The sequence below is a fragment of the Protopterus annectens genome, chromosome 11.part0 (assembly GCF_019279795.1).
Source record: "Protopterus annectens isolate FY-2018-M chromosome 11.part0, PAN1.0, whole genome shotgun sequence".
NCBI lineage: Eukaryota > Metazoa > Chordata > Ceratodontiformes > Protopteridae > Protopterus > Protopterus annectens.
In genome coordinates, this window is record NC_056745.1 from 988,054,245 (window position 1) to 988,076,975 (window position 22,731).

A 22,731-nucleotide genomic window follows, 5' to 3' on the forward strand; every position below is an offset into this window, starting at 1 on the left:
TTAGGGATGGAGTTAAGGTTAGTGTTAAGGGTAAGATTAGGGTTAGAGTTAGGGAAAGGGCCAGTGTTATGGTTAGGGATGAAATTAAGATTAGGTTTACTGTAAGTGTCAGGGTTAGTGTTATGATCAGGGATGGAGTTAAAGGTAGGGTTAAGAGTATTGCATTTGTTAGCCAGCCTTGTTGCTAGGGCTTAGTCTAGCATGGTTTACCTAGGGGTGGCATCACTGAGCCAAAAGCTAAAGTTGTTATAAACTGTTAAAAAGACAGTAATTGGAGTTCTAGTTGGCAGAGCTTCAAAAGAACCTGAACAGTCTCATATCCTTATGGGAAGAGTAGCAACTGGGGATTAATCCCAAAACACAAAAAATATACACCATATGAAGAAAAGCAATACATATGGTTATGCTATATAGATGAGAAGAGGAATGAAGACATGGTTAGCAGTAATAGCAATGATTCTTTCTCTTAACTATAAGAGTTGCAATATAAAATCCATGGACATGAAGTTAGGATCTTAGATTGCTAGATTTTTGAGGTTATTCCTTTTTTTTGTCCTCTCAAACCTCATTTTTACCAGCCTAGCCCTCAGTGCCTCATGTCCACCCTAGGTCTATCAGCCATTCTCCTACATTGCTCCAACCTAACTGTGGTGTTGCTGGGGCTAACCGTGGATCTTAAGAGCATTCCGGGGGCTCAGCCATCTGTGCTTCTGTCAAGTGTTTTTTTTATATGCCCTACCTTTTTTCCCTTTCCTCAACCCTCCCCACCTCATTGATTACATCTGAGGGCAACTCCCATCTTTGGACCATATTTCCCCTTAGGAAGCATCACTAGCAATCACCCCCCCCCCCCGAAGGATGGGCATGCCCATCTCTCACTCTCTACTGCTCCATCAGTCACTGTAGCTGCTAAATGAACCCAACTTGATTGGGCAGTAGCCAGGGCTTTAGCCCTCTATGCCACTGGAGTGGTCAAGGATTTTAAGGTTATTCTTGTACTATATAAAGCTGTAATTAAGCGCTACTGAGAGATAATAAAGAGGGGCTCCCAAATGTGTCACCAATATATCCAATTGTAAAAGCTAATACTAAGCGACACTTACTAATGTAATCCTCTGTCAGTGATGTGATGAGCACAGTAGCATTTTGTCACATGCCTAATGTAACAAGAGGAGTTACTGCCAGCCCAGCTATCTGGAATTTTGTAAGTGGTTGTGTGTCATTTGTGAATAGCAACATGATTCATATGCCTGTGTTACATATGTATTAGAACTGTATGTCATATTGAACAGACGTGTATTGAAGAGATATTTTTATACACTATTGTAACTGTGCAGATGTTTGTATTTTAACAGCAGAGACTAAAACTTCAGAAGAATGGTTGAGGTTGAGTTACTTTATGGCTGGGCCATAAACAAAAGGGATGTTATCTTTCAGTTTCAGTGCAGTAGCAGACATAATGTCTAGAACTAGAAGGTTTTTGTATGATCTTTTTCTCTGGAGGAATGTAAATTATTTTACAACTTCCACCATTTGGCAAAAAATCTAAGGTTGATGTGTTTTCACAAGAAGATGCTAAATGCTACAGCTGCATCGATGGTTTTCACCTGGGATAGTCAGATGGCAAGAAGTGATGTCATGCTGCAAGTATCCCAGCAGCAATATTTGAGATATTAATTTAAGAACTCTGTGAGAGAAAGACTGGGCATTTTGCATTTTGTCTTTGACCTGACAAGAACATCCATTCACCACATCTGCCTTGTTGTTCTGTAAGTAAATTAACTAGGGTACAGTAATTTCTTTTAGATATAGTCAGGAAGAGAGCTGAGCTTAATTTAGATGCTTTCTTTATTTATTTGGGACTGTCCTGCAATGTTGTTTTAAATATTTTCTGTGATTTTGTACTCTGAAGCAACTGTGTTTATTTACTGAGTACTTTCTTGTTCTTTTATTATGTATTATTAAATATATTTAAACCTTTCAATTCTGGCTGGTCTGTCTAGAGATATTTAAGCTTTTAGAGTGCTTGCATATCTCTTTGGTGACACTGTGCAGGCCACTCCTAATAGCCTTGCTCTTGGTAAAACTACCACTTGGATTAGCAATAACATTACACAGTAAGATTGGACACCTTTTGCTAAGGGCCTTACAGTAGTTGATAAGTAGTGGCTGGTGGCAGTGAAAACTACCTTATAGTCTGGGCAGAAGGAGGCATAGCTAGTAAACCTGTGCCAGCCTTTCCCAGGTGTGTGTGTGCGTGTGTGCGTGTGTGTGTGTGTGTGTGCGTGTGTGCATGTGTGCATGTGTGCGTGTGTGCGTGTGCGCACGTGTGTGTGTGCGCGTGTGCGTGTGTGCGCGTGTGTGTGTGTGTGTGTGTGTGTGTGTGTGTGTGTGTGTGTGTGTGTGTGTGCATAAATCAAACTTCATGGTGTGTGCCTATCATCTACTTGAGCAGGAACACTAAGCACTGGTTGGACAGAGAGAGTGCTGGAGGTCTTGGCTTCGCCACTCAGCTATGATCTCAACCCTATAGTTGTGCCAGTGGGGTCTTACTGGGGATCTGCAGAAAGAGGCAGAAACCAGCCCCAGACTGACTGTGGCTTCTGTGTGCTCTTAAGGTAAATTGCAATTTACTGTGTGTGTGTACTTGTCATCCTCCCAGTGTGTACATCCCACACTGTTGCCAGTGGTGAGGATTGAGGCTCCTTGATTACTGGGCCAGTGCTGGAAGACTCAAGCTAGTTTTTCAAGTGACCCTTGAGAAATCCTGCATAACTGGGTTCAGCTTACCTGGGAATACCTTACCCCATTCCCTGTCTTGAGAACCTATCTGTGTTGACATTACTAACCCCACTGTGGTGCTGCATTGTCATATCAGTAACTTGGTACTTTGCTGGCTGGCTCGTTGTAACCATGTTAAGGGATTGTGGTCTGTAACTACAGTGAATTTTCTTCCATACAGATAAAGCTGAAGTTTCTGCAGTGCCCACACTATGGCTAGACATTCATTTTCTATAGCTGAATAGCATTCCTCCCTGCATTGGAGCTTACTGCTGAGATATACAACTGGGTGCTCTTCTCCCTCTGAGGAAACCTAGTTGAGTACAGCCCCAACTCCATGGTTTGAAGCATCCACCTGCACAACAAATTATTTGCTGTAATCTGGACTACCTTATCGGGCCTGTTTTTCCTTGTTTCTCCTGTGAGGAGTGGAGCTATGGTACTATAACTGAAGACAAACTTTCTGCAGTACCCTGCTGTCCCTAAGAATGCCCTCACCTGCTTTCTGGTAACAAGGGCAGGTCATGCCTGAATGGCTTCCACTTTGGAAGGTTCTGGCCTGATCTTACCACTCCCCACTCTATGTCCCAGGTAGGAGACCTCTGCCATATCCACCTGACATTTACTGGGCTTAAAGATCAACCCTGCCCTCTGTAGTCCCCCCAGCACCTCCCTGACATGCTGAAGGTGCTCTTGCTAGGAATGACTGTAGATGGCAATATCAACCAGGTAAGCAAGGGCAAAATATCCTGCTCCTGCAGGATATGATCTACCAGCCTCTGGAAAGTCACTGGGGCATTTTTCATCCCAAAGAGTATTTTCATAGGTTCATAGGTTGATACTAGGCTATCTGCCCTAGGGCATTTATAAGCCTAGCCAGAGTGTGTTTGGCTTTCGCCACCCATTTAGATTAGTTGACTGTGCCTCTGTATAGTAGGTCACAGAAAGTAGCCCTTTTAAGGTTAGTTTACTGTACCTCTGTCAAGCAGGGACACAGAAGAGATCCCAGGGGTAAACTTACGATCTCCCATCCACTCGTCAAGATTTCTCTTGAAGAGGGTCAGTGAGGGGCTCTGCCTAACATGGATTGGGATTTTGTTCCAGAGTGAGGGGAGCCTCTGGGATATGAATCTGTCCCTCCAGCATGTCCTATTTATTTCTGTGCTGAGGTTCAAGTCCCTGGGGGGGTGTAGCTCTAAGGGATTTGGATTTCCTGAGGTGAAGCATGTCCATTAATTCTGGGTTGGACATGGCTTTATACGTCAGACACAGATCGCCTCTGAGTAGGCGGTATGCCACTGAGTAGAACTGGAGTTTCTTTAGCTGAGCTGCATTGGGCATCTGTTTGAGCCCCTTGATCCTCTTGGTGAGATACTTTTGGGGTCTTTCCAGTTGCTGCAGGTGTCGGGTAAGGTACATCCCAAATGGGGCACTGTATTCAATTATGGGCCTGATAAGTGATGAGTAGAGGAGCACAGTGACCTCTATTGATCTAGATGTGAATCCTTTCATGATAAGGTGGGCTGTATAGAAGGTCTTTCTAACCACTTTGGCAACGTGATTGTCAAAGGAGAGATTGCTATCTACTTGGGTCCCCAAGTCCCTAATTACTTCTTCCGTACTTAATGGATTACCACCTATGTGGTAACTTGTGGGCACTTTGTTTTTCCCAAAGGGGATGACTATGCACTTTTTGGCATTTAGCTTTAGGCCATGGCTCTGGCACCAGTTATCCATCTCTGTGAGACCCTTTTGGAGGATGCTTGTGTCAGCCGGAGAGTCAATTACGGCACCCAGTATGCAGTCATCCGTGAACTTGGTCAGCCATAGTCCACCCATGTTAGCCTGTACCTCTGAGAAATATATACCGAACAAGAGAGGTCCCAGGACTGAGCCTTGTGGGATGCCACTTGTAACTGGTTTAGAGTCTGACATGGCACCTGCTATTCTGACCATGTGGGTTCCATCCCTGAGCCAGTTTGCAACCCATCTTGTGACATAGGGGTTGATATTTAATCTGGTAAGCTTATTTATGATGCCCGAGTGGGGTATTGTGTCGAGGGCTTTTGCGAGGTCCAGGTAGGCTGTGTGGGCTACCTTCCCTTCATCTATGACTTTGGTAACTGTTTCAAAGAAGTTGACCAGGTTCAAGAGGCAAGATCTGCCCTTAACAAAGCCAAATTGGGTAGGATCCAGTGTCTGGAGGTTCCCAATGTCTTTGTTTATGATTTCCATGATGATACGCTCCATAGCTTTGCAGACCAGGCTAGTCAGGCTTATAGGGCGATAGTTTCCGGGGTCTGTTGTGGCACCACCTTTGTTGAGTGGGACCACTGTTGCTGTACACCATTCCTTGGGTACATACCTTGTAGTAAGGCTGAGATTGAACAGTGACTTTATATGAGGGTTTAGTTCTTCTAGGAGCTCATGTAAGGCGCAGCCCGGGACACCATCTGGTCCCATTGATGCTATGTTTTTTGCTTTGGAGAGGGCAGCTCTCACCTGTGCATCTGTGATCTCAGGAAAACTACACTCTGTTGGGATAGACATTTGCTCTTTTGGGGGGAAGGGTGGGGGAGAAGTTTGCACGGAACCTTTCTGCCAGGATGTTGGCAATGTCTGTGGGTTCAGTGTATTTTTTGTCATTTTGCACTAACTCAGAGCATATCTGGGAGTTGCCTCCCAGGTTTCTGACATAACTAAAGAAGGCCTTGTGATTATCTTTAGTGTCTTGTGCAATTTTTCTTTCGAAGCTGGCCTTAGATGATTTTATGAAGGATCATAGTTTCTTGCTAGTACTGATCAGAGATGCCTTCCCTTTTGGGGATTTTGCTCTATCATGTAGTAGCTTTCTCCTTCTGTTGTATAGCTTATATGTATATCCAGGATCCACCAGACAGGTCTCCTGCCTTTGGAGGAGTGAGTCTTGGTTTTATTTGGGATAGCATGCTCCATGCATTCCTGTAGGTGTCCATAGAATGCTTTTGTAAAGGATTCTGCATTTTGGGCCATATTTTCCACTGGCCAAAGATGGATGGCAGCACCAAGTTCTGTGTGGACTACAAGAAATAAATAGCTCCATGCATTCCTGTAGGTGTCCATAGAATGCTTTTGTAAAGTTTCATAGTTTCATAGTATAGTACTAGGCTATCTGCCCTGGGGCATTTGTAAGCCTAGCCATAGTGATGTGGCTTTTGCCACCCCATGAAATGGTACAAAAATGTACAGAATAAATTTAGAATACTGTGCCTCTGTCTAGTAGTGACACAATGAAGGTCCCCTTATATAATAGAATTAGTTTACTGTGCCCCTGTCTAACAGTGACACAGATGTGACCCCTGGGGTAAACTTACGATCTCCCATCCACTCATCAAGATTTCTCTTGAAGAGAGTCAGTGAGGGGCTCTGCCTAATATGAACTGGGATCTTGTTCCAAAGCATGGGAAGCCTCTGGGTTATGAATCTATCCCTCCAGCATGTCCTATTCATACTTGTGCCGAGGTTTAAGTCTTTAGCTCTCGTGGTCCATAAGGATTTGGATTTTTTTAGGTGGAGCATGTCCATCAGATCCTGATTGGACATGGCCTTGTACATCAGGCAGAGATCACCTCTGAGCAGGCGGTATGCTACTGAATAGAGCTGAAGTTTCTTTAGTCTGGCAGAATAAGACATATGTTGGAGACCCTTGATCCTCTTGGTGAGGTACTTTTGTGGTCTCTCCAGCTGTTGCAAATGCCGGGTGAGGTACATACCAAATGGGGCATTGTACTCAATCATGGGTCTGATGAGGGAGGAATATAGGGGTACAATGACATCCTTGGATCTGGATGTGAATCCTTTCATGATGAGGTGTGCAAGGTAGAATGTTTTTCTAACCACTTTGGCAACGTGGGTGTCAAATGAGAGGTCACTGTTGACTTGGGTCCCTAGGTCTCTGATTACTTTTTCCATACTCAGTGGGTTGCTGTCTATGTGATAATTTGTGGGTACTTTGTTTTTCCCAAAGGGGATGACTATACATTTTTTGGCATTAAGTTTAAGGTCGTGACTCCGGCACCAATTGTCCGTTTCTGTGAGGCCTTTTTGTAGGATGTGAGTGTCTGCTGGTGTATCGACTATGGCGCCTAGTTTGCAGTCATCTGCGAACTTTGTCAGCCACAGCCCTCCCATGTTTGCTTTAACATCTGAGAAATAAATGCCGAACAAGAGGGGTCCCAGGACAGATCCCTGTGGGACACCACTTGTGACTGGCTTTGAGTCTGACATTGCTCCAGCGATTTTAACTTTATGGGTTCTGTCCTTTAGCCAGTTTGCAACCCATCTAGTGACATAAGGGTTTACTTTTAAGCTGTTGAGCTTATCTATGATGCCTGAGTGGGGTATTGTGTTGAAGGCCTTAGCCAAGTCCAGGTATGCTGTATGGACTGCTTTGCTCTCCTCAATGGCTCTAGTGACTGTTTCAAAAAAGTCAACCAGGTTTAAAAGGCAGGATCTGCCCTTTACAAAGCCGAACTGGGTGGGGTCAAGTGTCTGTAGGTCCCCTATGTCTCTGTTTATGAGTTCCATAATGATTCTTTCCATAGCTTTGCAGACCAGGCTGGTTAAGCTTATGGGGCGGTAGTTTCCTGGGTCTGTAGAGGCACCCCCCTTGTGGAGTGGGACCACTGTTGTTGTACGCCAGTGTTCAGGTACATATCCCAAAGTAAGGCTAAGGTTAAATAGCATTTTTATGTGTGGGTTTAGCTCCTCTTGGAGTTCACGTAACACGCAACCTGGGATACCGTCAGGTCCCAGTGATGCTGTGTTTTTTGCTTTGTTTAGGGCGATTCTCACTTGGACATCTGAGATGACAGGGAAATTACATTCAGCTGGGATAAGTATTTCTTCTTTTGGGGGTGAAGGAGGGGAGAAATTTGCACTGAACCTGTCAGCCAGAATGTTGGCAATATCTGTGGGTTCAGTGTATTTTTTGTTGTTGTGAACCAACTCTGAGCATATCTGAGGGTTTCCGCCCAGGTTTCTAACATAGCTGAAGAAGGCTTTGTGGTTATCTTTAGTGTCCTTAGCAATTTTTCTCTCAAAGTTGGCCTTGGATGTTTTTATGAGAGAACGTAGTTTTCTGCTAATGCTGATCAGAGATGTCTTCCCTTCGTGGGATTTTGCTCTGACGTGCAGTAGCTTCCTTCTTTTGTTATACAATTTGTTTATGGCTGAGGTCCACCAGACAGGACGCTTACCTTTGGTGAAGAGGAACTTGGATTTGTTTGGGATTGCATGATCCATGCATTCTTGGAGATGTCCATAGAAAGCATTTGTGAAGGATTCGGCATTGTGGGATGTGGTATCCACTGGCACAGTGGGCTTAAAGGATACCATCTCAGTCTTAAGAAGAGTGAAGTCTGCTTTTGAGAAGTTTTTCACTGTGGTCTTTTGTGCTGGGGGTGGAGGTGGGATATGTATATCCAGGGTGATTAGTTTGTGGTCAGATCTCACTAGTGAGGGGTATACTTCTGGTGTGAAGCATTTTGTCCCCATGTTTGTGATGATCAGGTCTAGTATATTATCTCCCTAGTGGGAGAGGTGACTAGTTGTTCCAGTGCATTTGAATTTATGAATTCCAGGAACCTTTGGGCTAGGGTATTAGGGCTAGAATAATGTACCCAATCTATGTTTGGGTAGTTGAAGTCTCCCAGTATGATGGTATTTTGTGATACATTCATATCCTCCAATGTCTTCAGGAAGGCTGAGTGGGGTTCTTGAGATTGGGAGGGTGGTCTGTAACATGCTACCAGTTGTATAGCAGTTTTGCCTATGGTTAGTTGCACCTGTATGGTCTCTGATGCTTCATGTGTTGCTACTAACCTGGAGGTGTGGGTGTCCTTGATGAATATGAACACTCCCCCTCCCTTTGTGGTTCGGCCCGGGTTTTGGGGCCGAAAAATATGATACGAGGTATAGCCTGGTAGCACTGGGGTGCTCTCAGGAGCCTTGAACCAGGTTTCAGTTACTGCACAGACGTTGATGTTCTCCATGCTGAGGAATGCATCAAGTACCTGCATCTTGAGATTTAGACTTCTGGCGTTGAGCAGCATTACCCTTAGTTTTTTTCCATTTTTGTTCTCTAAGGAGGTGGGTTTGTCTTTTGATCCTTGCCTAAAAAAGGCACTATGGGGGTGGCAAGAGCCTTAGCCAATGTCCGGAAGCGCAGTGGTGACAGGTGTAAGCCATCCCTTGCGAAGCAGCGTGGCTTGTCCAACATGTCATCCCAGGCAGACAGACATTGGATCCCCTTAGAATGACACCAGTACTTGAGCCAATTGTTAAAGCTGATCATCTTGTCTTTGTATTGTGGTATCATTCTTGGTGAGGGCAAGATGCTGCTCAGGGTCAGGGTCATACCAGCCTGGGCTACATAATCGGAGAGCTCCTCTATGTCTCTTTTCATGTAGTCCAGGGAGGTACGTCTCAGGTCATTCACACCAGCATGGACAATGATGGAGTCATATTTGTACTTGCTTTGGAGTGACTTGAGTGCGTGTGTTATGTGGCAGATCCTAGCTCCCGATAGACAGCTCACAGTCACCTTCTCCTTGTTCAGCCTGGTCAGCGGGACATCAGTGTGTCTGACTATAGAGTCACCTATTACTAGTGTATCAGGCAAGGTGTTTGGACTTAAGGGCTGTGATTGGTTGACACACTGATTTATTGAAGTATGTGTTGCATGTGTTTTGTTTTGAGGTGGTGGATTTTTGGATGTCTGCTTTGGGAGCCTCTGTTGTTTTGCTAAGTTTTTATTAGAGCCTCGAGTATGTCTTTGTGTTTTTATGTGTTTGGTTTGCAGTTGTGGTAGGTCTATGTGGGACTGGGATTGTTGTGTGTGTGGTTGCCATCTCCTCCTGTCTGGTCATGCCAGCCCTGAGTTGAGAGAGTTCAGCCTCCAGTTTGGCTATATAGTTGCATCTCTCACATGTATTTGTGTTTGTTGGGAGGAGGAGAGGGTTGTCTGTGTACATGAGACAATTGTAGCATTGTCTCAAGATACCCAGATTGACCAGCTGAATTGGAGCAGCCAGTAATCTACCACTTGACATGCTAGAACAGTATAAGGGAGTGCTGTACCTTTAAGGGAAGTGGATATTCACAGGGGTGGTAAGTAGATGTAGTGCTTTACTTAGTACGAGAGTGCTTACTTAGTAGAGAAGTATTGAGAACAAGTGCTAGGCTTATAATATAGTGAGTAGTCTGGTTATACTAAGAGTAGAGCTTCCTTAAGGGAAACTTTGAAGAGCAGACTTGGCGGAGCCAGAAAAAGTTTAACTTTGTTTAACCATTATGCGCACAACCGTGCAAAGCCGTGCAAACGCTGATTTTAAATAGTGAACTACAAAACAGATAGAAATGGTCCAAAACAACCAATTACTACAGCTTCTTGTGCTGAGGTCACTTCCTACAGGGACAGGTAGGCTGCTCAAGGCTCCCCACTCCCACTGGTGAGCAAAGAAACTTCCTTCTATCCAAGTAAGGTAATGGACAACACAGGAACTACACCACAGCCCAGAATACAGCAATGCCTGTAAACTGGTCTAAACTAGTCGAGGAGAGGCGGGAAAACAAGGATTATTTTTTGTTTTTTTGGTAGAAACACACAGAAAATGCAGAAACATTGATAAATTAGTTACACAGGCTAGCACACTTTAGTGGGCAGCCTCCACAGTTAAATTAAACAAACAAACAAACAAACTTTCGATCAAATTCGACTAAAATGTAACTTTAAGTGCAGATTTTAAAATAATGCAGCAAACAGTTAAAAACAGTTCAAGCTAGTTCAGGGTAAGCTACAGAAGCTATTCCAAGTGAAAAAAAAGCAAAGATACTTAAATCCAGAAAGTAGTCACTTTTCTGAGTTCCCTGCTGCTAGAACCACTCTGCAGAACCACGAGGAGCTTGTCTGAGCAGTATAGCCAGAAAAAATGCCCAGAGGCGGATTTTAAACAGTGAACTACAAAAGAGCTAGAAATGGTCCAAAACAACCAATTACTACAGCTTCTTGTGCTGAGGTCACTTCCTACAGGGACAGGTAGGCTGCTCAATGCTCCCCACTCCCACTGGTGAGCAAAGAAACTTCCTTCTATCCAAGTAAGGTAATGGACAACACAGGAACTACACCACAGCCCAGAATACAGCAATGCCTGTAAACTGGTCTAAACTAGTCGAGGTGAGGCGGGAAAACAAGGATTATTTTTTTGGTTTTTTGTTTTTTTGGTAGAAACACACAGAAAATGCAGAAACAGTGATAAATTAGTTACACAGGCTAGCACACTTTAGTGGGTAGCCTCCACAGTTAAATTAAACAAACAAACAAACAAACTTTCGATCAAATTCGACTAAAATGTAACTTTAAGTGCAGATTTTAAAATAATGCAGCAAACAGTTAAAAAACAGTTCAAGCTAGTTCAGGGTAAGCTACAGAAGCTATTCCAAGTGAAAAAAAAGCAAAGATACTTAAATCCAGAAAGGTAGTCACTTTTCTGAGTTCCCTGCTGCTAGGACCACTCTGTAAAACCACGAGGAGCTTGTCTGAGCTATGGACTCATAGAAGCTGAAAGGAGTCACAAAGGCTGACCTCTCTCTAGCATTGGGAGACAAGGGCACCTGCCAGTAACCCTTTGTAAGATCAATTGTGGTAAGATACTTAGATCAATAGTGGTAAGATACTTAGCCCCACCCAGCTGCTCTAGGACTTCATCTGTCCTAGGCATAGGGTAAGCATTTAACTCTGTGTGACTATTTATTTCTTATAGTCCAGACAGAACTTGGTGCTGACATCCTTCTTTGGCACCAGCACCATTGGGGAGGCCCATGGACTGCTCAACTCCTGGATTATCCCTAGTTGCAACATTTCCTGTATATCCTCCCTCAGAGTCTGTTCGACTCTCTCAGGTACCCTATAAGAGGCTTACTTAATAGGCCTTTGAGGTCTTGTATCCACATGGTGCTGCACCAGGTGGGTACACCCTGGTTTCCCTTGTGGACATGTCCCCAAACTCTTGTAACACTGCTTAGATTTCTCGAACCTGGGTAGGGGATAGCTGCTGGGACATTGCTACCCCTTCCACTGAGGTGTCAGTCTGAGCCTCACTGAGGAGATCAGTCACCAGATCCCCCTCAGACTCCTCCTGCCATCTACTGCAAATAGCACAAGGGCTTCTCCATCATGGTAAGGCTTCATCATGTTAACATAGTACAGTTCTAGTAGTGCCTAGTAGTTCTATCATGTAGTTAACATCACTGACCTTCCTTACCACTTTGAAGGGTCCCTCCCAAGCTGCCTGCAGCTTGTTGTGTCTGACAGGAATGAGAACCATTACCTGCTTCCCTACAGCATACTCTCTAGCCCGAACATTCCTGTCATACCAGACCTTTTTCCTGCTGTTGGGCTTCTGCCAGGTTCTCCTGGGCCAGGTATATGAGTTCCCTGAGCCTTGTCCTGAGATTTAGGACATATGCCACAACAGACTACTTGTGGTATTCACACTCACCCTCTCACTCATCTCAAATCAAATCTAGAGGTCCCCTTACTCTATGCTCATACAGTAACTCAAAGGGTGAAAAACCTGTGGATTCCTGGGGCACCTCTCTGTAAGCAAACAACAGACGAGGTAAATATTTGTCTCACTTCCTCTTAAACTGGTCTGCAAATGCCCATAGCATGGTTTTGCATGTAGAGTTTAACCTCTCAATAAGACCATTAGTCTGGGGATGGTAGGCAGTGGCCTTTAGATGTTCCACCCAACAGTGCTTCCACAGACAAGCCAGCAGGTCTGACATGAAATTGGCACCCCTGTCAGTCAGTATTTCTTTTGAGGAACCCACCCTGCTGAACATCTCTAAGCATTTGCCACCTTTTCTGCCTCAATGAAGGACAGGGCCACCACTTCAGGGTGTCTGGTAGCATAATCTACTACCAATAGGATATACTTCTTCCCTGTGGAACTTGGAGTACTCAGAGATCCCACAATATCCATAGCTACCCTCTGAAATGGCTCCTCAATCACAATCAAAGGCATCAAAGGAGATTTGACCTTATCCCCTGCTTTGCCTACTTTTTGGCACTTCTCACAGGTCCTGCAGTACCCTGTTACATCTCTGAAAATCCCAGGCCAATAAAAGTTCTGCATAATATGTCTCTTTGTATGCTTTATGCCCATAAGACCTGTAAAGGGAATGTCATGGGCTATGGCTAGAAGTGCCAGATGGTAGGCTTTGGGCACTACCAACTGCTGTATTCTCTCATGTTCTAGCCCTCCTTCAGGGGTCCACTCTCTATACAGTAACCCTTTGTCCTAGTATACAGATCCCCCTTCCCTTGAGAATTGGGTGCCTCACTAACTACCTCCCTCAGACCTTGTAATGTAGGGTCTAAGAGCTGAGCCTGTCTCAACTCTCTCTCTTTGTAACTCTTCCCAGCTCCTCTTCCACAGGAAGTCTGGCATTATCTGACAGCAGTGCGTCACTGTCAGCCTGGGTACTACTACTCACCTCTGCCCTTGTAGTCACTCTGTTCAAGGGAAAATCAGTACCCACAAGCAGCTGTGGTTCACCTTCAGTCTCACTGCTACAGGATAGCTCCCCCTCTGAAGTAACCACCACACCTGTCCTGGCTTCAAGTCTCCAGTCTGTCTGGGTCTCCCCAGGCTACCAGACCCATATGCTTGTCTCCAAGCCTGACTGTGGGTCACTGCATGCACACAAGGTACTGCATTATCAAAATCATTCCCTATCAGGACATCTGCAGGGATATCCTCAAACACACTTACTTGCTGGCTTCCTTTTCCACCCTCCCAGTCAAGGTGAGCCCTAGCCAAAGGTATTTGGAATGGGGTCCTTCCTAAAGTTCTGACTGGAGTAGACTGTCAAAGCAAGCAGTGCTCCTCTTTAGCCATTGCAGGCTTCACAATGGTTATGTCAGAGGCTGTGACTCTCTTTGCAGTGGCCTGTTTCACATTTACTAAGATAGGATATAACCTCTTGTGGTAGTTTGTTATCCTTTTTGTCTCCAGACAAATTACTACCTGCAGTCTGTCATTCCCACATACTGGCTCTCCCACCTTTTGTTCCCCACCTTGCCTCCGTGGACATCTATATGCTACATGGCCCCACTGGTTGCATTTAAAACATTTAACCCTTGGTCCTGGACATGTACCTGGACTAGTGGCTTCCCCTGCTACTGGCAGACTCTGTTGGGGTGGTTTAGGCTGCCCACCATGGGTTCCCTTAGACCCATTTGCAGTACTGGGTATCCCTTTCCTGTGCAGTGATGCTCTGCTTGCTAGATTTAGATATCCCTTCTTCCCCAACTCATCTGCAGTATTGCATTGCCTATCAGCTAACCAGATTCTCATGTCCTCAGGCAAAGTGCTAAGGGTTATTTCTCACCAAAAGGTCTGCCAGCCCTTCAAAAGTCGTGACCTGACACCCACTCACCCACCTATGAAAATAAGTGCTTAGTTCAGCAATATATTCGCACACACATTCATCTGCCTTGCGTCTATGCTCAAGAAACATTTTCCTATAAGCTTCAGGTGTTAACTTAAAACATGCTAAAAGACAATTTTTAATAGTATTATAATTTAAGCAGTCAGTATCAGACAATTTAGAAATAGCAGTTACAGTTTTACCATGGAGTAAGGAGGTCAGGAACCATACCCAGAGCCCTTGGTCAACATTATATTGTTTACATACCCTTTCAAACATATGAATGAAACTTTCAAAATTATCACCCTCTGTAAATTGTGGAAGAAATTTACTGACCTTTGTGGCTTCTGGTGTCCAGTCATTCCCTTCCTCATTACCTCCATGACCCTGCTGAAGTCAGCATCTCTTTTTCATGTGCCACTGTCTCTCCTTCTCCTCAGCTTCCAGACATTGCAGTTTCTCATTTTCCTCAACCTCCATATGTCTCAGCTTCTCATTCTCTTCAGCCTCCAGGTGTCTCAGTCACTCTGCTGATTCTATTTCCAAACATTTGGTCTCCAGTTCAAGTCTCTTTAACTCCAGACAGATTTTTAAATCCTCTGTGGAAAGGTTGAACAGTCCATTTTCTGAGAGTTGTACATCTCCAAGGCCAGTCTGGTTGTCCTCCTGATTGCTGGTCTTTGATGCAACTGTGTCCAAGGCTGCAATAATTTCTGCTTTAGCCAGGTTGGCATGCACCAGTCCTTTAGCTTGGCACATCTCAGCCAACTGGCTCCTTGTCAGCTTGCCATACTCTTCTGGTGACATCCTTGTCTGCTCTCCCTGACTAACTAATATAACAAAAACAATAAAACAATTGTGATATGAAACTCTGAATGTTCACTGTGTGGCTGATTGACAGTGCAAACACCTTCTTCAGTGACCACTGTTTACATGCTACAGGAATTCAATATCCACACCACTGAATCCTAATATGTGGATATCACACCACTGCCAACCAATTAATATGTGATTCCCCAGCACTGTCCCAGTAATCAAGGAGCCTCAATCTTCACCACTGGCAACAGTGGGGGATGGACACACTGGGAAGATCACAAGTATATACACAGTAAAGTACAATTTCTCTTAAGAGCACAAAGAGACCACAGTCAGTCTTGGGATGGTTTCTTCCTCTTTCTCCAGATCCACAATAAGACTCTGCACTGGCACAGGTATAGCATTGAGATCACAGCTGAGTGGCCAAGCCAAGACCTCCAGCACTCTCTCTGTCCAACCAGTGCTTTGTGTCCCTGCCAAAGTAGCTGATACATACACACTTTGAGGTTTGATTTACACACACACACACACACACACACACACACACACACACACACACACACACACACACACACACACACACACACACACACACACACACCTGGAAAAGGCTGGCAGAGGTTTACTAGCTATGCCCCCTTCTGACCAGACTATAAGGTAGTTTTCACTGCCACCAGCCACTAATTAACAGCTACTTTAAGGCCCTTAGCAAAGGGTGTCCAATCTTACTGTGTAATGTTACTATTAATCCAAATGTAGTTTGACCAAGAGCAAGGCTATTAGGAGTGGTCTGTACAGTGTCACCAAATAGATATGCAAGTACTCTAAGAGCTTAAATATCTCTAGACAGACCAGCTAGAATTGAAAGGTTTAAATATATTTAATAATAAATAATAAAAGAACAAAAAGTACTCAGTAAATAAACACAGTTACTTCAGACTTCAAAATCACAGGAAATATTTAAAATAACATTGCAGGACAGTCTCAAAAAATAAAGAAAACATCTAAATTAAGCTCAGCTCTATTCCTGACTATATTTAAAATAAATTACTGTACCCTAGTTAACTTACTTACAGAACAACAAGGCAGATGTGGTGAGTGGATGTTCTTATCAGGTCAAAGACAAAATACAAAATGCCCAGTCTCTCTCTCTCAGAGAGTTCTTAAATTAATATCTCAAATATTGCTGCTGGTACACTTGCAGCATGACATCACTTATTGTCATCTGACTATCTCAGATGAAAACCATTGATGCAGCTGTAGCATTTAGAATCTCCTTGCAAAAACACATAGACCTTAGATCTTTTGGCAAATGGTGGAAGTCGTAAAATAATTTACATTCTTCCACATTTAAAGACCATACAAAAACTTTCTAGTTTTAGATATTATGTCTGCTACTGCACTGAAACTGAAAGATAACATATCTTCTGTTTATAGCCCAGCCATAAAGTAACTCAACCTCAACCATTCTTCTGAAGTTTCAGTCTCCCCTGTTAAAATACATACATCTAAACAGTTACAATAATGTATAAAAATATATCTTCAGCACACGTCTATACAATATGACATACAGTTCTAATGCATTTATAACACAGGCATATGAATCATGTTGCTACTCACAAATGACACACAACCACTTACAAAATTCCAGATAGCTTGGCTAGCAGTAGCTCCTTTAGTTACACCTTCCATTGAAAGGAAAAGTTCCTTGGTTGCCATTTGTCATCCTTACACACACACCAAATGAACTTCTGACACCGGAAACATGAAGTGCAGGTCACAAGCAGAATAGTCATCTGCCTTAAATATTTTCTAAATCTTTGTTCATGAAGTAGGTCACGTGAAGGCTATATTCATTTTTTGTACAAACTATGCAACACGCCATTTATAAGCTTGCAAGTGTACATAGAAAATTTTAGCAATTTGCATGTTTTTTACTACAAGTTTAAGTACATCCTCTGTGTTATACTTCCCTTATAAACGTGGCAATTGTCATTATCAGAATATAGTTCTTAGGGGTGCTTTTGGATTCTGAAGCTGTTTTCGCAGTCATTACATAAATCCACTTCTAAGCCAGTGCATGAACATTTCTAAATTTGCCTTCAAAAATCTTGATCATAAAAGCTGGACTGTCAAAACTGTTGAATATTTTAAGTGCCTTTAATTGTATGCTATACTAGGTTACATCACATCTTGCATTAAACTAATCATAAATTTAATTTTGAATTATTCTGGGAGAAAACATAATGTTGTCAGGTCAGGATCCACTTTCCTCTGACCATACATTGGACAAAGTAGGTACTAGGGATGGACTGATGAATGGGTAAGTAAAAAATATAACACGAAAAATATATTCCTGTTTTCATTAGCATTTCCATGTTCATTGTCAGTATTTTTCTTTGTCTTACAGTCCAAGTGTTAAGTGATCACCTTGATTTATTCCCACATCTTATAAAAAAAATAGTTCATTTTTTGTTTGTTTTGCTATTTTTTCCCCCTGCTGTCTGCTGATCATCAGGCCCCTAACAATCATGGACACATTCTTTCTACATCAACAGGGCTATAATCAGCCAGGAGAGACCATCTTTTAGACAAGCTATCAGGGGTGGTTCAGCTTTCTCTTGCATGTGCCCTATCCCCCTGCACATACTTGGAAAAGCAGTGGGTGAGGGGTGCAGTGGACTGATTGCAGAGGCTGTCACCTCACTCCCACCTCCAAACAGCCCCAGCCCACCCAAAGAAGCATAACAGATTTCCATCAGGAAATCATACTGACTGTGTGTGCATCTGAGTGAGTGCAACTCTTCCCACCCCCCCCCCCCACTCCACCCTGAAAAGGTAACAGTGTCCCACCCTGGAAAAGTAAGCATGCCGTGCCCCTTCACACCTTCCCCTTCCTCCCTCCCTGGCTCATCCAGTGTTGGGTCCAGTAATTGAACTCTAGCTGCCTGAGTCATAGCAAGAGCTCCATCCCTGTGTCCCACAGATATAGGCTGTATTTAATCTGGCTTTATTCCATCATGGATTAAATGGTTTCATTTTCAGTCTTTGAATTTGTGAGTAATGTTAGGATCACATTGTTTCAATCTGGTGGTTCTCTGGTTCCTGAAGTGCTGATATGCTCTAAAGTCACATATTCTGTTGCTCATTATGTGAGCTCTATCAGAAGGCTGATGCTGTCTAACTGATTGACTGTGCTCTGTCTGAGTGCCATTTGGAATACCCCTTAGGTAAGAAGCAGGAGGAAGACATAATAATCCCAGAGGACAATTCTTACCACAAATTATGCAAACTAGCCTTATCTACTTGTGAGTATAGGAAGGATTCTTATCAGTCTGAGTCCTGCGATGTTTCAGATATCAAATTAAACAGCAGCATCATTTCCCTTTTTTATGTACATGCATACCTCCTGTGTGCTCTGTCCAAGTGCTGAGAGACCATATGCACCAAAATATATTCTCCAAGCATAGGAAACTAAATAGATCTTGAAGCAACCTTGCAAGTAGTCTTGGATTATCATGTACTTCCAGACAGAAACATTGAAAATTATCTTTCCCAGGACTGCAGAGGTGTCAACACAGCATTTTATATACATAATCATATTAGTGGTCCATGTGATTTCTGGGATGTAGAATGCACTCTGTGGTCTAGCCACTATTCCACCTTTTTACTCCAGTAAACACATGCAATATCATAGTGAAACATGCAGAAAAAGAATTTGAATTTACTGCATTATTGAGCAATAAATTCAGCATAACCAGTGCACTACAGGAGAAGGAATTTAAAATACAGTTTGGAGAATTATACATGGATGTTGCATGCTGTCTGCCTCATTAATTGCATCTGTTTATTAACTATATTATTTTTAAGAATTTAACCGGATTTGATATAGACACTTTTTATATATATTCTATTTTTAAAAGCATATCACCCTTCCCTTCCCTTCCCTAAATGTAAACAAGCTTAGAGAATATACAAAGTATTAATCAAACAGCATTGTTTAGGTATGCTGTTGGGTTAGTAACCATAGAAACAAGTCCGCTTTGGGAATACAAGACACTTTATAATGCAGCAACATGTTTCAAGCAAGCAGTTGCAGCAAGGTCATATAATTACACGATTTGAATTAACATGTGTGCCAAAATGATGTCATGTTGTTATAATTTTTTAAATGTGCTTCAGAACTAGAAAATGAATGCCATAACCAAAAAGTCTGCAAGCTTACCAACCACAAAGCCTTTTCCATCTTCTTCCAGATTGCTGTTTCTCCTCTAAAGGATGGTTTTGGTACCTTAGAAAATGTATCCTCACTTAAAAAAAAAAAAAAAAATATATATATATATATATATATATATATATATATATATATATATATATGTGTGTGTGTGTGTGTGTGTGTGTGTGTGTGTGTGTTTGCGCGTGTCTATTTATGTGTATGTCTGTGAGAGTGTGTGTGTAATTCAGATCGTACTAGTTGTACTAGAGTGAGACAGCTAAAGAACAATTCACTCATTTCCTTTCCACTGCTGTAAGTAGCCAGAAGGAATATTTAGTATTCCTTCTTTCATTTCTCCAGTCAGCAAAGGTTATTACACCTGAATGAAAAGGAATGGAAAGGGATGGAAAGCTACAAAGTACTGATGTTTGAAAATGCAGCATTCCTGTTATACTTGGAAGTGGTGACATTTCTACAAACATTCTTTTCAGACTATTAGATAATATATTTTCTCATAAGATGTAGTACTCAAATACTGATGGCAGGTAATTGCTAGTGGTGTAATAAACTTACCTCTAAAATGGTTTAGCTAGACTATAAATATCTACCTAAATGTTTTCACAGCCTAGTATATTTCCTACTGCAAATTTCATTTTTTTACTAGAATTCATTGCTGAATTCCCTTCCATTTTTTGATGAGTTTATAAATATTTTCAAGGTTATTTTTTTCTGCCACTCTTAGCCATTGCTGTACAGGTGATTAAATGATATACAGACCACTGTCATAAATATCACTGGTTTTAGCATTTAGTTTGAAGTGTGATCTGTTTCCTCAGAAGCCATTCATTTATATATCAGAAACATAGCACCTCCCCACCTCCCCAAACCTGCATTGCAGTGACTGATGCTGGGATAGCATCCCATGTGACTGATGCTGGGACAGAAACAACAGCTTTCTAATCTTCTGACTTCAGGTCAGTGATGTCAGTGGTGGGCCACAAGATTACTGCTTTAGAATGGGCTAGTTGTTGTTCACTGGTGTATTAACACTACATGCTGCCAGGGGTAAACCAGTCAACATGTAATATCTGGGCACATTTAGAACTAATAGAACAGACCAAAGGATATTGTTATCTTAGAGTCTGAGGAAAGGTTAAAATGGAAAGAGTCATACTTTCAGCAAAATGCCACAAAGTAGGATTAGACCAAGTCACAGAGGGGAAAACATCTAAATGATTAATATGAATTTGGCACAAATCATTTGCTACATGAAGTATAGCACCACAAAACATCAAAAAGCAAGTCAAGATACATGGGCTTCCAGGCAACAGATGACCAACAAGGAGAGTATCTACCAGTATTCCAGCAATGGAGTCCCACACCATAAAGGTTTAAGTACAATAAAGTAGTAGTCATGCTTAATGGTCCATTTATCTATTACTGAAAATGTCCAGTGGATACAATCAAAAGACAGCCAGCAGATCAACAAAAAATTAGGTACTTCCGTACTGAAGAAGGTATGCAGCAGAATAAACATGTTGTAAGTAACACAGCAGGAACAGAGGGAAACAATCAAGGTCTACAGACACTGGAATGTACTCATCCGAGAAAAGTAAGGGCAGATTTAATATATTAGTAAAACTTTAAAATGTTAACATTTGTAGAGAAAGAAAACCTCAACTAAAATTGGTCAGCTGGATACATAAATGTATATGTGTACCAGAGGCAGAACAAAAGGCCATTTACTCCATACCATGTGTGCATGATTCACAGATGACATCAGCCATCTGTCTAGGCTTGGTGATCATGCTGCAGAAAAACGTATATGGCATACTGAGCTACGTGTGGTGTGCCACATATAACACTGTGATAACAGCAATGCACAATGCATTACAATCAACTGTATAAAGGAAGTATATACATCTGGGTCATACAGTCCCTATGCTGACCCCACCATCTGCAGTCTCTACAATATGTACAGTCAAAATTGTAGGTATAGAAATGTATTTAAAGTAAACATTTTCCTGCAAGATAACCTGTCTCCTTGCCACATATTTAAGGTATATGCAGGAACTCACAGGTGACTACAGCCACACCTTTCTTGTCTTCATTGCCACTGAGTCTCTGTAATCATCTCACTGATGTGGTGGGGATGGGTTTATGGTCATGTCAGCTATATGTACTATGTGGCAGTGGTGTGTGTATGTGTCTGTCTGTGTTTAACAGAGTCATTATATAGCTCTATTGTGCTATCTACTAGAACAATCTCTATGTGCAGTACAAAGCATGGCACTCAGAATACTGGACAACAGTTTTTAAAATTATGAAGCCTTCTGCAAATCATTAGGTTTACCTCCTCACCACAAGATATATGCATCTCATCTCACTTTATTTTGGTGCATCAAATATTAGAGTAAACTGTATACATTATTATTACTGGCCTTTGTAGCAGGGGATATTGTGGGAGCATACCTCATAATGGAGTAATTGTATCTACAATGCACTGCTTGCCTGGGAGGGACATATACTGGTTGACTGGAGAGGATCATTAAATAACTGCACATATTGTTTCCATATGTCTCTGTAGGAAGCTTAACATTGTGAATGTCATTATACTAACATACTGTAGCAGCATTGTACTGGCTTAATGTCACTACAACATTCAACAATAGGCCTGTGAAGTCACTTATGCATGCAGATATTTTAACTGGGTTAATCAGGGCTGGATACAAGGTTAATCGTCACCAATGCCTGCACTACAAATCTCAAAGTACTGCCTGCCTCAGTGCTGCCTCTCCATGCCTGTCAATTATATGCTGATATGTATTTATATGCTCAGCCTTACTTGCATATGTTAATCACCATTACCCCTGCAGTAGCTTGTATCTTCTCCTGTCACACTGTTCATTTCTTTAGCACTGCATACAGACTTGTGCACTTATTTCTCAGGAGCATTGGCCCTATCTGTGAATTCCATAAAGCATTATCATGATGTCAGTAATGGTCTCATCAGAAAATGCAGGAGGCAATGAGTAATAATAATATGTACTTCGTAGGTGTGACATCCAGTCAATATCCCACCAAACAGCAATCAATATGTGACATCCTCTACTGTCCTGGGTGAGTAACTAAGGAACTTCAGTCCTCACTAGTGACGCCAATGTGAGACTATCACTTAAACAAGAGTAATATTTCACAATTTTCCCCTAAGAGCACAACAGGAACAGACTCTATAACCTGGGACTGGACTGTATACTTCTGTCCATTCCTAATGTAACTCATTATTACACACTTGAGAGCAATGTGTCCCAGTTTAAGACCTCTGACACAGTCACACTTTAATAAATCTAATCTCACACATCCAAGCTCTTCTGGGAAAGCATGACACAGATTTCTAGCTGTGTCCCTTCCCCAAAATAATAAGGTAACAGGCTGCCACCAAT